Source organism: Leptinotarsa decemlineata, unplaced genomic scaffold (assembly GCF_025532065.1).
Source record: "Leptinotarsa decemlineata unplaced genomic scaffold, Ldec_3_MD MMD2_tig00026317_RagTag_RagTag, whole genome shotgun sequence".
Classification (NCBI taxonomy): domain Eukaryota; kingdom Metazoa; phylum Arthropoda; class Insecta; order Coleoptera; family Chrysomelidae; genus Leptinotarsa; species Leptinotarsa decemlineata.
In genome coordinates this window covers 591,555-603,979 of record NW_027412686.1, presented here as the reverse complement: position 1 = coordinate 603,979, position 12,425 = coordinate 591,555, and the positions used below count along the sequence as shown (strand labels likewise).

Sequence of the window (12,425 nt, the reverse complement as noted above, 5' to 3'; positions counted from 1 at the left end):
TTCCCACAGCATGGGACAAGAAGAAGACTACCTGCATGAACCCCCGTCCACCTGAGATGTATGGACTAATTAAACTACACAAAGAAAGTAACCCAGCCAGACCGGTAATTTCATATACCAATACCCCTAACTATAAGCTGTCAAAATTCTTAAATTGCAAATTCAGGGAGATCACTAATTTCAAACCTTCTCACACGATACTAAATTCTATAGACTTGACAAACAAACTCAACAACATAAAAATTAACAACAACATTAAATTAGTATCGTTTGACATCAAGAACATGTTTCCAAATATTCCAACAGACGAATGCCTTCCCCTGATTAAAAACATATTAGATAGACATAATACTAACCCATATTATGTCAACAGTGAACTCTGTGAACTGTTCAACACGTGTTTAAAACAAAACTATTTTAAATTTAATAATACATTTTATATACAGAACTCAGGCCTACCGATGGGATCACCGATAAGTCCGTTACTAGCTGATATATTCCTAAACAATTTAGAGACTAATCTAATTTTGAATAACTGTCTTTCCCATAAACATATTGTGTTCTGGTTTAGATATGTAGATGACATATTAGTAGGCTTCGATGGTTCAACTAGACAAATATCTCATTATTTGAAATTCCTCAATAGTCTACACGATAAGATCAAATTCACCGTAGAGATAGAAGAGAACAATGAGATAATTTTTTTGATCTGACAATATCCAAAAACAATGATAAACTCGACTTTAACATTTTCCGAAAAAACACATTCACAGATTGCACAATACCTTTTGACTCTTTCAACCCGAATTTACAGAAATTGTCTGCATTCAGGTCAATGATACATAGGGCTTTCACTTTACCACTTTCTGATCAAAACCTCCGAAGTGAAATCGCAATCATTAAACAAATAGCAGTTAATAACAAAATACCTACCACACTAGTTAACAACATAATAATAAAATATCAATAAAAATCAATAATGAAAGAACTATATTCAATTTCCACAAGATCAGAACACATATATGTTAGTATCAATTATGCTGGTAGAATCTCCGAGAATATTAAAAATTATCTCTCAAAATTCAATTCACAAACATCCTACGCATCCAACGGAAATTTAGGAAACATATTATTTAATGCCAAACCTAAATTAGAGAAAGGGAAGAGATCTGGTATATATCGAATGGAATGTGGTGAATGCCCCGCCATATATACAGGCCAAACTGGGAGAAATTTTGATACAAGGTACTACGAACATGTCATTCCGGATAAAAAATCATTAATTTAAAGATCCTACACACATGCGAAAAACGGAAAATGATGAATCCCAAGAAAAATCCCAATTCTATTGTCCTCAACGAACAACTTGATTTAAATGATAGTCCTATAATCCAGATCCCAAAACCTTCATTATATTGAAAGCTTTGTTATATTCATGGATTTTACAGGTAGATGAAACGCAGGTACCGGGTATCAGGTATATCAGGTATATCAAATCATTTATGATAGAATAAGCAACATAGGTATAAATTACTCAGATTTAAATGTAATCAGTTAGTTTTGAAAATGGTGTAATAGCCGAAACCGGTCAATAATAAAGAAATATAGTGGAAAATAGACAAAAGTGTGTTTTTGTAGTGTATCCTCAGTGAACATGAATTTCTACAAATTAAACAAGTCGTCAATCGAAGAAACCTTTCTTGTTACTTATTTATGCTGTACAAAGAACCTACTTGCATATTTCAAGATTCTAGGTTCAGTAGCTTCAGCTGAACGTTAATACAATAGTGTCAGTTAATCAATAGGTACCCTCTTATACAATATTGAATAGCATCAGCAAAAAAAAAACTGAAAGGATTAGAATGAAATCCATTGGTAATCCTACTCCTACTAATATTATAAATGCGTAAAGTTTGTGAGGATGGATGAAGATGATGTATGAATTTACGTTTTTTACTTTTTCACGCCTGAACAGCTCAACGGATTCAAATGTGAGTTAGTATATAGATATAGATAGATCATGACCGGAAATAACACATAGGGTAGGTTCCCACCGTAACGCGGGTAAAATAGCGGAAAACAGCTACTCTAATATATAAAAATGGATGTTTGGTTGGTTGGTAAAAACTTCTACATCGCTCAACCGATCGTGATGAAACTTGACATGTATAAGTAATTTTTCATAGAGAAGGTTTTTAGGCTATCAATTTTTCTGTAACTCACCACTAGATGGAGCTGTAGAACAATTTTTGAAAGCACTGTTCTATAACGCTGCGCACACCTAAGTTCGTTGATTCTTATTCTGTCAAAACATTGGAACAGCAGCGATACAGCAACATAGTACTAATTAGTACTACAACTACCGAATTCTACGCGGGCGATGTCGCGGGCTACAACTAGTATTTTATAAGTGGGTACCTATCAATTGACTGACACACTTATAATAACGTACAGCCAAAGCTAGTGAACCTAGAATCTTGAAATATGCAGTTAGGGTTTTTGTATAGAATAAATAAGCATGAAGACAGGAAATCAGGAATTTCCACCCACGAAGGGGAAAAGTTTGGGTTCAAAGATTGTATTGATTTTCGTCAGTTTTGAAGTTAAAAACCTGAAGTTTTGGGTCGATAAAAAAGTATTGTATCCATTTGTTCAAATGGTCTGTCACGTAAATCAACGTGACAATCCAAATTCTAGTAATTTATATTTTTACTTCAAAAATACAGTAATAGAAAATATGCCAACTGCACTAAGTATGAATAGCTTCGAAAATCGAATTATGTTACCTATAGAGAAATTTCGCAAAACGGACACAACCGTCAACGACGACTGCCCTCACGAGTGTGCCCGCGTTCGGGCGATGGCGCTTCATTGATCAGACCGCCCCTCTACCCTCGCGCATCGTCCTCCATCGTCTTACAGTATACGCAACGCGTAATTGCTTACTGCGTTGTGTCGAGTTAATCTTATCGAGATGAATTTTGAAAGATTCGTCCAATTTACTTACTTTCTTTTTAATGTGTCTGTGATGAATGTGTTTTCATTTGGTTAGTCCTCATTTTCGTTTGTACCTATATTGTCTGACACATATTTTTTAAACGTTTTTTTGACATGGATAACTAATGTTTGAGCCCTGATGATGGATTTAATAAAGTCCGAAACGTTGGCAGAAAACTAACTTGTTCATCTACGAACATTTTTGATTCCTTTCCCAACCAATAGAAAGAAACCGCATTTGGAAATATTTTGGATCACCAAACCAGGCAAAGAAAAAGACGAAGTTTGTCTATATTAAATACTTTGACAGAATTTACCAGATATTCTAAAATGTGCATTGTGAAAAAAGTATCCAATTCGATTGTACTTATGACTCAGTATTTTGCATATAGTGGCTACCACATAAGAGGTAGATATTTGCTATCGTGGACTTTTATTTAGAACTATTCAAGATGAACAATTTTACGGTATATTATCCCACACAGCACCAGATATTCATGGAATATTCCCTGTATATCATAAAACGAACGTATATATTCCAAATATTCATAGAATATTCTTGGAATATATACATGCCTTTAAAATATTCATAGAATATGCTTGAATGAATATGGTAGGATTATTCCCGAAAGAATGTGCATAGAATGTCTATAAATGGATTATTCTCCCTTGAATATTCTAAGAATATTGTCGATTAAATATACCATATGGTATATTCTTAGAATATATCCCCACGGTATATTTTGGAATATTCTATACAATGGAATTTTGAATTATCTTATAATAACGTATTCAAATAATTCAATATTATTAAAAACAAAAATATTTGAAGATCTTAATCGAATGCATAACCTAATGTATATAACCCTGATAGTGTTAACCAGTTTTTGAACTCAACGCGAAGATTCTGGATGAATTGCTCCAACAGCAACTGTTGGAAACGACAAAAAAAATTGAATGGGCCAATAAATGAACCAATTGCATCAATAAATTGGTTAATTCTCATCCTATTTGTCTTTTTGTACTTGAAATTCAATTCAAAGCGAAAAATCCTGGAAACAGAGAAATGGGGAAGTGAAGAATTGGAGTAAACGTTTCTCATTGGTCAATTGAAGTGTAGCGCGCGACAGTCGAATAAGCTCTGTGAAAGCGGCTGTCCCTTAATGCTTGGTACCTTTGCTTTAAATTCGACATTTGATTCAACATGGCGGTTGACGTGGCAGGTTCGCGTGTGTAATGCATGGTGTGTTGGTGTTATTATCAAAGTATAATTCTGTCACGTTCAGTGTACCATTTATAATTTGGGGTTGTCCAATTTGCAGTACAGCGAATAGTTTGATTTTGGATCTTCAAACAGGAGAGTTGCATATATTCAGTCTTCAAGAAAAGTTAGTAAAATGCAATAGTATCGATAGTAAAGTCATGGTGATTAACCTACTATACCTCATTTTAGGTTCGAGGAGAGTTGGTGTGTGGGATTTGTTGGTTTGACTAAGTACATGTTTGAACTAGAGTGATTTCAGTTGTGTATCTTCAATAGAGAAAAGTAAGTGAATGACACATTCTTTTTTATCATTTGTTTTCATAAATTTTATCACTCGTTTTCAAGATAGTATCAATTTGCCCAAAAGGAAACAGAGTGGTACCTGGTACAGGCAGGTGCGCCAAGAAACTGAAAACGTAATGAGTACTTTTCAACAAGACAATGCAAGTTTCTCTCCAAGTCATAAAATGTTGTAAATGTTCATGAGTAACCTATGCGAAAAATATCTATTTGATTTTCATTCCAGTTTTATTGTGCCACTTTCAAATAGTGATAATGCACGTTAATGTACATTTTGTTCCAGGTATTACTATTGAAACACTGGCTGATGCATTGTTGGACAAATATAAGGAAAACTAGTCTGGTGAGCAAAGTTTGGATAACTTCAAATAAGTGAAATTCATTGAAGAACCCATCATACCACTCATTTTAAATACTTCATTTGTGGGTTTATTTTTTTAAGTGAGAAACCTAACCTAACCTATTTCTTGATGTAATCCATTTTTTTTTCAATGAAATGATATATTTATCATTTTTTAATTAGTGCTGATGAATTCACAGAGTTGTTATTTTAGTATATTTTTTAGTATACATTTGTTTGAGAGTTGGAACATCCTAATTTGAATACATTTCTAATATTTGTAATATGACAGTATTCAGAAATATTTTATTCAGTGAATGAATATTTTGAATTAGATTTTTCATTTTTAATATTGGTTGAAACGTCAAATATTTCAGTGTATATTGTTTTTAAAATATATTCGTTTATGAATATTATGTGTTATATTACTTGTGTGAATCTTGCATCAAAATGCAATATATACATGCCTAATAGCGTTTACTCGTCACATTCTTGGAATATTCCAAATATTCCTAGAATATTCATAAAATGTATTTAAAGAATATTCTATGGTGTTTCCCTATTGTATATTCCTACAATAAACTGAGAATATCCTGAATATTTTACGAATATTCCTCGGGTTCTATTCCTGAAATATTCTTAATAAAATATACCTTACATATTCTAAGAATATTATAGGATATTCCAAGAATATTCCCAAGGAATATTCTTAAAATATATCAAAGGTTCGCCAGGAGCACTTCCAGCACTTCATAGCATAATACAATATCCTTAAATGTATATTCATGAAATATACCTGGAATATCTATTGCTATATGGGATGTTCATGTAATTCCAATGGTATACGCAGCTCACACCAAGATAGCTCTCAGGCAGCAAGAATTTTTTCGAGTAACTCAATACTTTATGCTCATCGTTATATTATGACCAAAATTACAAAATTGTGAATTGTAGCCTACATGTTATTCTGATGTATAAGCTGAATTTACGTGAAGTTTAATTTAAATCTGTTCAGTTGTTTAGGTGTGAAAGAGAAACAAACATACATTCGTACATTCATCCATTCTCACAAACTTTTATATTTATATTTATATATATAATATAATATGATATAATATAATATAATATAATATAATATAATATAATATAATATAATATAATATAATATAATATAATATAATATAATATAATATAATATAATATAATATAATATAATATAATATATAAAAACACAAAAGTGTTTTTATTCATTTCATTAAAGTGATCATGAATTTTCACAAAATGAACGAGTCATCAATTACACAGAATATATTTTGCTCTAATTGGTATTTTCTGTCGTTAGTTGAGAAACCTTTATTGTTGTATCAATTTGTGAGCGTTTCATTTCTAGTGAGCAATGAATAAAAAGAAAAGACGTGGTAGATTTCTTTGCTTCTACAATAACTGTGGAAGTATCTACACATGAGAGAACAATGATCAACACAGTTTGTGAAATAACAGAGGTACCGAGTTTTTATCCCTGAAAGAAAATGGTAATCTCCTATATGTAGACACCCAAAATCTTCTAATAATGCGTCCTATGAAATCAATTTTTAATTCATGAATCATTATTATTATGGATTATTCAGTTCAATGAACAAATACATCCAAATTCTAGCAGAACTTATGTTAAAAAATGAACATGAATAAGGTCAAATATTAAACTTTGCCAACAAAATTATTTTTCATATCAGTATGATTTTCTGTAAATTTTCATGCCATATCCTGCTTTGAACGCAATTACAAAGTGAGTTTATTCATTTCAGATGCAAAAATTCAATACTAGCATTTGGTTGAGAACTTCTGGAAGATACCCCTATTTGTGGTTTTAACAAAAAATGTAATTTTGTATTCCGGAATTGATGACCATATTTCTGATTTTGTACTTCCATTCCAAATTATTAATTGTAATTTTTTCTGAAAAGAAATACATGGTGTAACTGAATAAGTGTAAAACATTCAAGGAGGTGATTCCTTATCTAAAAAAAGATAGGATCTTTCATATAAAGAAACTCCATTGGAGCATCCCTTGTTAAGATACAGCACCTTAAAGGGGGTACCTACATAAAATTTGTATAACAATTTTTTTCACAAACACTGAAAAAGTTACAATATTGAAATCAACCTGACGTTTTGTACTACACTTATTCAGTAATTTATTTGGTTTATCCCATGGTTGTAAGTGGTGGAAAACGCAACCCATAAAATTTATTTCCAATGTAACTTTTTGTCTTATTATTTGTTCACCATTTAAAAAGTCATTTCCGAAAGCCTGTTTCAATCTGAACGAAAAATATCTCCTGGGTTTTTTGCCCAAAATGAACCAGTTCGCAGCAAAAAATTATTTTACGAACAACTACAGAGATAAAGGCAATCTGCAACTCCACAGGAGAGGGGCGAAGATCCTCATTTGTATATATTCTATCCATATGTGATAAAGATGAATAGAAAAAGACAAAATTGAAAGACACTCCATAAAAGAGCTTTCATAACAATTAACGTCATCAGTTGATATTTTAATGATGGTTTTTGAAGTGTTTTTTATATGAATATTTGGCCTGAAAAAGGACATGAACAATATCGAGAGATCGGTAGAGTAGAGTTGACTGATGTTATGAAACCCATTTTGCTTCTATTAGATGGATTCATCTGTCCGGAAAATAATGGATTTCGAATTCCATAAAGTGGGATGTTTTTCTAAATACTTCGATTCCATTCAATTATTCTCCATATTTGGTTTCCACGGATGAAAACATTCAATTTGTCCCTTGAAAATTGACATGAAGGAAAATGAAAGATTTTTTTGTCTTCTCTGGATTGGAATGGAAAAAGGAATTAGAAAAGGTCCAAGTATGTTCGGCCCATTACAAATTCGTGTATATCACGGTCATTGGAGTAACACACCACAACCCTATATAGACACTACTGTTGAAATTTGATATCATCTGAAACTCATTCTGATTGAAATCTGCCATCACTCACTCTGTGTCATAAATTGATAATTAGATTCAGAAAATAATAGATTGTATATTTTCGTCAACCTCAGAACAAATGAGAATGTTCAAATTAGAACGGTTACCAATTTTATTGTTTGGTGACACATACTTTGTGTTGATTGCAAGGATACCCGATAAATCTACAGTTCTTTTCCGAAAATGAATCCGATTAAAGTGGTGATACTTACTTTTGTATTTTCAATAATTCGAACTTTACAAAAATAATGAAAGTACTGGCAGGACTTTACACCAGACTGTCATTATTTTCCCATTATGTCTTTTCTTGATATATGCTTTTCGCTCCAAATAATTTTTTATCTCATGTGGCTTTCTATTTTTCCATCTTCATACAAAAAATGTGGGAAACTACCTGGGGAAGATAGGAGTTCTTTCTTCCATCAGAAGTTTCCAACATTTTTTGCATGAAGCCACGGGAAAACGGGAAAAAGTAGATGTGATACTCAAATAATCGAAAGTATACTTTCTCGCTCTTTTGTCAACACAAAAAATGTCAGTTGCTCCGCCACTGCCCAACATTTCCAACAGAGTTCCCTACTTCCACTCTGAGAGCGGAATCTTTGCACCGAAAATATTAGATTAGTCAGATATGGCACCCTTAATTAGTTTAGCAGACCACGACTGAATGGAGCCTTGTCAGTTTAATTTGAGCCACTCAGGACAGGCTGGGAACGTGGTTAGCTTTTCAGATTCTGTCTTGAACTTTGACTCGGTTAGTTCGTAACTACACTGGGAAAAAGATAGGATTGATTCCGCTATATTCGATATATTTTACTATTCGAAAGTGGCTTTGACGAATGGAAAAATTGAAGATTCATTTACGTTATATTTAAAAAACGGTGGCTTTAAGGAAAAAAAGTACTGATATATTTTTTGTAGATAATTTTATGATCTACAATTTTTTTCCGGAGAATTTTCATGATGAAACTTACCGTTTTGCTGAAAATTGCGAAAAACTTATTTTTTTGACCGTTGACCGTGAATAAATTTTTTTTCAGACCGGGAAAAGATGGGAAACTTTCAAACTTTATTTCAATCATATTTTCATCTTGGTGTGAATCTATTTTTTTTTAACTATTATTTATCTTCCACTTTTCAGTTCGGCTTGCTATTTCAAGACCATTTGTTTTAATTTTTCAAGCTATAGCGTATATTGTTTTCATCTGTCAGTCTCAATACGAAATCATACATTGTGTAGCAATGGAGAGACACAATTTTTAGTACAGCTGCCTGACTGAGTCATGGCCGATGAGAAACCCCTTCCTCAATACAATGAGTATGTATGCACGATTTCTCCCACCGGCCATGACTCAGTCCGCAAGACGTACATCACGTGACAATCTGCTCAAAGTTATTTTGATGTGTGTCATATTAAGGTGAAATCGCGAATGGCTCATCAAATCAGTTATGGTTGCTTAGATCGTACCCACGTTTACTTGTATGATTGTGTTAATTCTGGAGTATTGAGAGGTGATTCCGATGTCTGCTTTATCAAATGTCGATGGTAGATTTTATGTCTATGATGGTTGAACAGGGTAACGGGGATGGGTTCGATTCCGGAGTTGGTAGCCGTGGGCTACCAAATCCAAGAAAGGCACCAATTTGGGAGATTGCTGAAAAAAAACGAATATTTGTTTCCACTCATAGACGGGAGTGGACGGAATTTGAACCCACACCTGGTGAGGCCGTTGCTTCGTGTAGATTACGATTTGCGTATTAACCCACTCGGCCAATGGACCAACTGATAGCGACGAAATGTATTAACACTAATAAGCCAGGTGCCCGAGCCAGAAAGTGAGTAGACGTACGTATGTGCAGACAGTGTGGTTGTTTCACTTGCTGTCACACAGAGACTGTGTGAGAAAATTATTTAATCCTGGCTATCCTGATCTGGATAATGAGATAAACCTATGAAATCAAAGTTAACGATTCTTGATAAGTGTACAAGGTATGAAATAAATCATTCCGTTCAAAGTTAGTCAAAATCGAGTCGGTTACAAACAGAAATACAAGTGGAGCTTATAAAAGCGTGTTGAAAATGCGATATGATGCCCTTGGCATCAGTTTAAAATCTGATAAATGAAACAAAGATCTGAAAAATTAACAATTTTGTTTGATCATTTTTCTATAACTTGTATAGAAAAATGATAAATCAATAAGGAAACTCTAGAAATATGCGAAAAAAATGGAAGTTACTGAATTTTACGTATTGTATTAAAAAATGACTAGGACTAATCTCAGAAAAACTTCCCCTAATCAGGGGAACTTAACGCTATAAAAAAGCACTGTAGTACATAGAAGAGAACAAATTTTCTAAATCCCTAATTATGTGAGACTCGATTAAGTGAAGTAATTAGTCAATTATACTTCTGTCATCCCTTCATCATACCCTTTTTCAGGCTGTTGGCATGATAGTGGTGATGAATGCACTTTTTGAAGTTGATTTGCGAAATTTAGTTAGAGAGATTTTAGCCTCTAAGGTACGCCCCCTATTGATCGATCCACAATAATTCAGGACGAGGATTTGAGGAACCTGGTGCAGACTGAACCATCACGAACGATGCGTGAAATGGCGGAAGAACTGAGTTTTTTGGAAGTTTAAAAAATGTTGGAACAGTCAAAAAGCTCGAAGAGAGGGTGTCCCACTATTTGAACGATCGATAGAAATTGTCATGTTTCGGAGTATGTTCTTTATTTGCTTTTGCGCAATCAAAAAGATCCTTTTTTTAATCGGATTGTCACTTGTTATGAAAAGTGGATCCTTCATGTTCAAGAGTAGTTGGACACCGATGAGCCACTCAGACACTTTTGTTCGAGAGATTTTAGCCTCGAAGGTAAGCCCCCTAATGATCGATCTACAATAATTCAGGACGAGGATTTGAGGAACCTGGTGCAGACTGAACCATCACGAACGATGCGTGGGATGGCGAAAGAACTGAGTTTTTTGGAAGTTTAGAAAATGTTGGAGCAGTCAAAAAGCTCGAAGAGGGGGTGTCACACTATTTGAACGATCGATTGAAATTGTCACGTTTTGGAGTATGTTCTTTTTTTGCTTTTGCGCAATCAAAAAGATCCTTTTTTTAATCGAATTGTCACTTGTTATGAAAAGTGGATCCTTCATGTTCAAGAGAGTAGTTGGACACCAATGAGCCACTCAGACACTTTCCAAAGGCAAAAACCCATAAAAAAGACCATGGGTACTGTATGGTGGTCAGTGGATGGTGTGATTCACTGAAACTTTCTGCAATCGGGCCAAACCATCACAGCAGAGTTCTATCTTGAGATAATCGACTAAATGTACCGAAAATTGCGTCAGTAGCAGCCGGGATTCGTCAGCAGGCAAAAACGGCATTCGTCGACTTCATCAAATCCTGTGCCCACAATTTTTATATCGACGGAATTAATGGAAACTGAGATATTACAATTAAAACTTTTGGAACAACCAGATATTGGACTCCAATTTGAAATTTGAAAAATACATAAATCAGCTTATTCGACGTGACAATAAATATTTCCTCGTATTCAAATAAAATCAAATTTGTGTGAGTCATCAATACTGTCCATATTAAATTATGCAGATGTGCTCCATGATCCATTCTTATCCAGCCAATATCAAATAAAAATACAAAAACCACAAAACTCATGCTTACGATTAACATTTGGTATCCGCAGGAGAGAACATTTCTCACATAAATTGAAAGATAATGGTTGTCCAAATATGAGCAATAGAAGGAGATCACATGCTGCTGTTCTTTAAAAAAAATGTTCAATAAAACACCCTCAGATTTGCACAGAAAAATCACCTATCGATCCGACATACACAATAATCTAAATGTCCGATATAAAGGAACCCTTTCACCGCCAATTTTCAAATTAGAAATATTCAGGTCCCTTCCATGTTCAAATCCTACAGTTTGCAAATATTCAAGAAGGCCTAGAAGAAACACTTATGACCTGATTTTATATCATCTGATAAACTGAACTTTGCCTTTTGTGTTGGGCCAAATTCACATTATATATGTATTTTTTTCAGTCTATGTATAGAAGCTTATCAACCAATGACCACTCACTCCCCATACCGTGAGGTAAGTGATAATTGGGTCCGAAAATCATGTGCCCTGAGCCAAGAATGACAGCCTTCTGCATCTGTGCCGCACTATGGCAGAAATCTTGCGTTAGTGCGGCAAGCCGATATGATTTTGAGATTTGAGAGTAGAGAGGACATCATTTCACCAAGGACTCCAATAATCAGAACAACCATCTTGAGTTCGAATAGAAAATCTCGATATTTTATCCATTTCTCCTCTTTTTTTCTGACGATATTCGTCTCGTCAGGAGCTGAAAACTCCACGAAAAATATCGTTCTGGTCTGGTGGACGAGAAGGACTACATCAGTTCCCCATAACGGATTCAATATCTCCCGGAGCGTAGGGCAACACCAGTGTCTCGTCAATACCGTAAGAGTGCCTTA

At 33.9% G+C, this 12,425-nt stretch overlaps 1 protein-coding gene and 1 long non-coding RNA gene across 4 annotated transcripts in view; one reads left to right on the top strand and one right to left on the bottom strand.

The window, feature by feature from the left end:
- Positions 1–12,425, bottom strand: part of LOC111511924 (follistatin-related protein 5) — a 673,378-nt gene that overhangs the window by 228,032 nt on the left and 432,921 nt on the right. The gene's annotated exons all lie outside the window — the stretch shown is intronic.
- LOC111507632 (uncharacterized) lies at positions 4,188–5,051 on the top strand. Of its 2 annotated transcripts, none has more exons than XR_012467159.1 (3): positions 4,188–4,385; positions 4,451–4,543; positions 4,607–4,753. It is a non-coding gene; the product is annotated as an uncharacterized lncRNA (long non-coding RNA). The 2 variants fall into 2 exon arrangements; XR_002722417.2 differs by lacking the exon at positions 4,607–4,753 and adding an exon at positions 4,845–5,051 and having other exon boundaries at positions 4,189–4,385.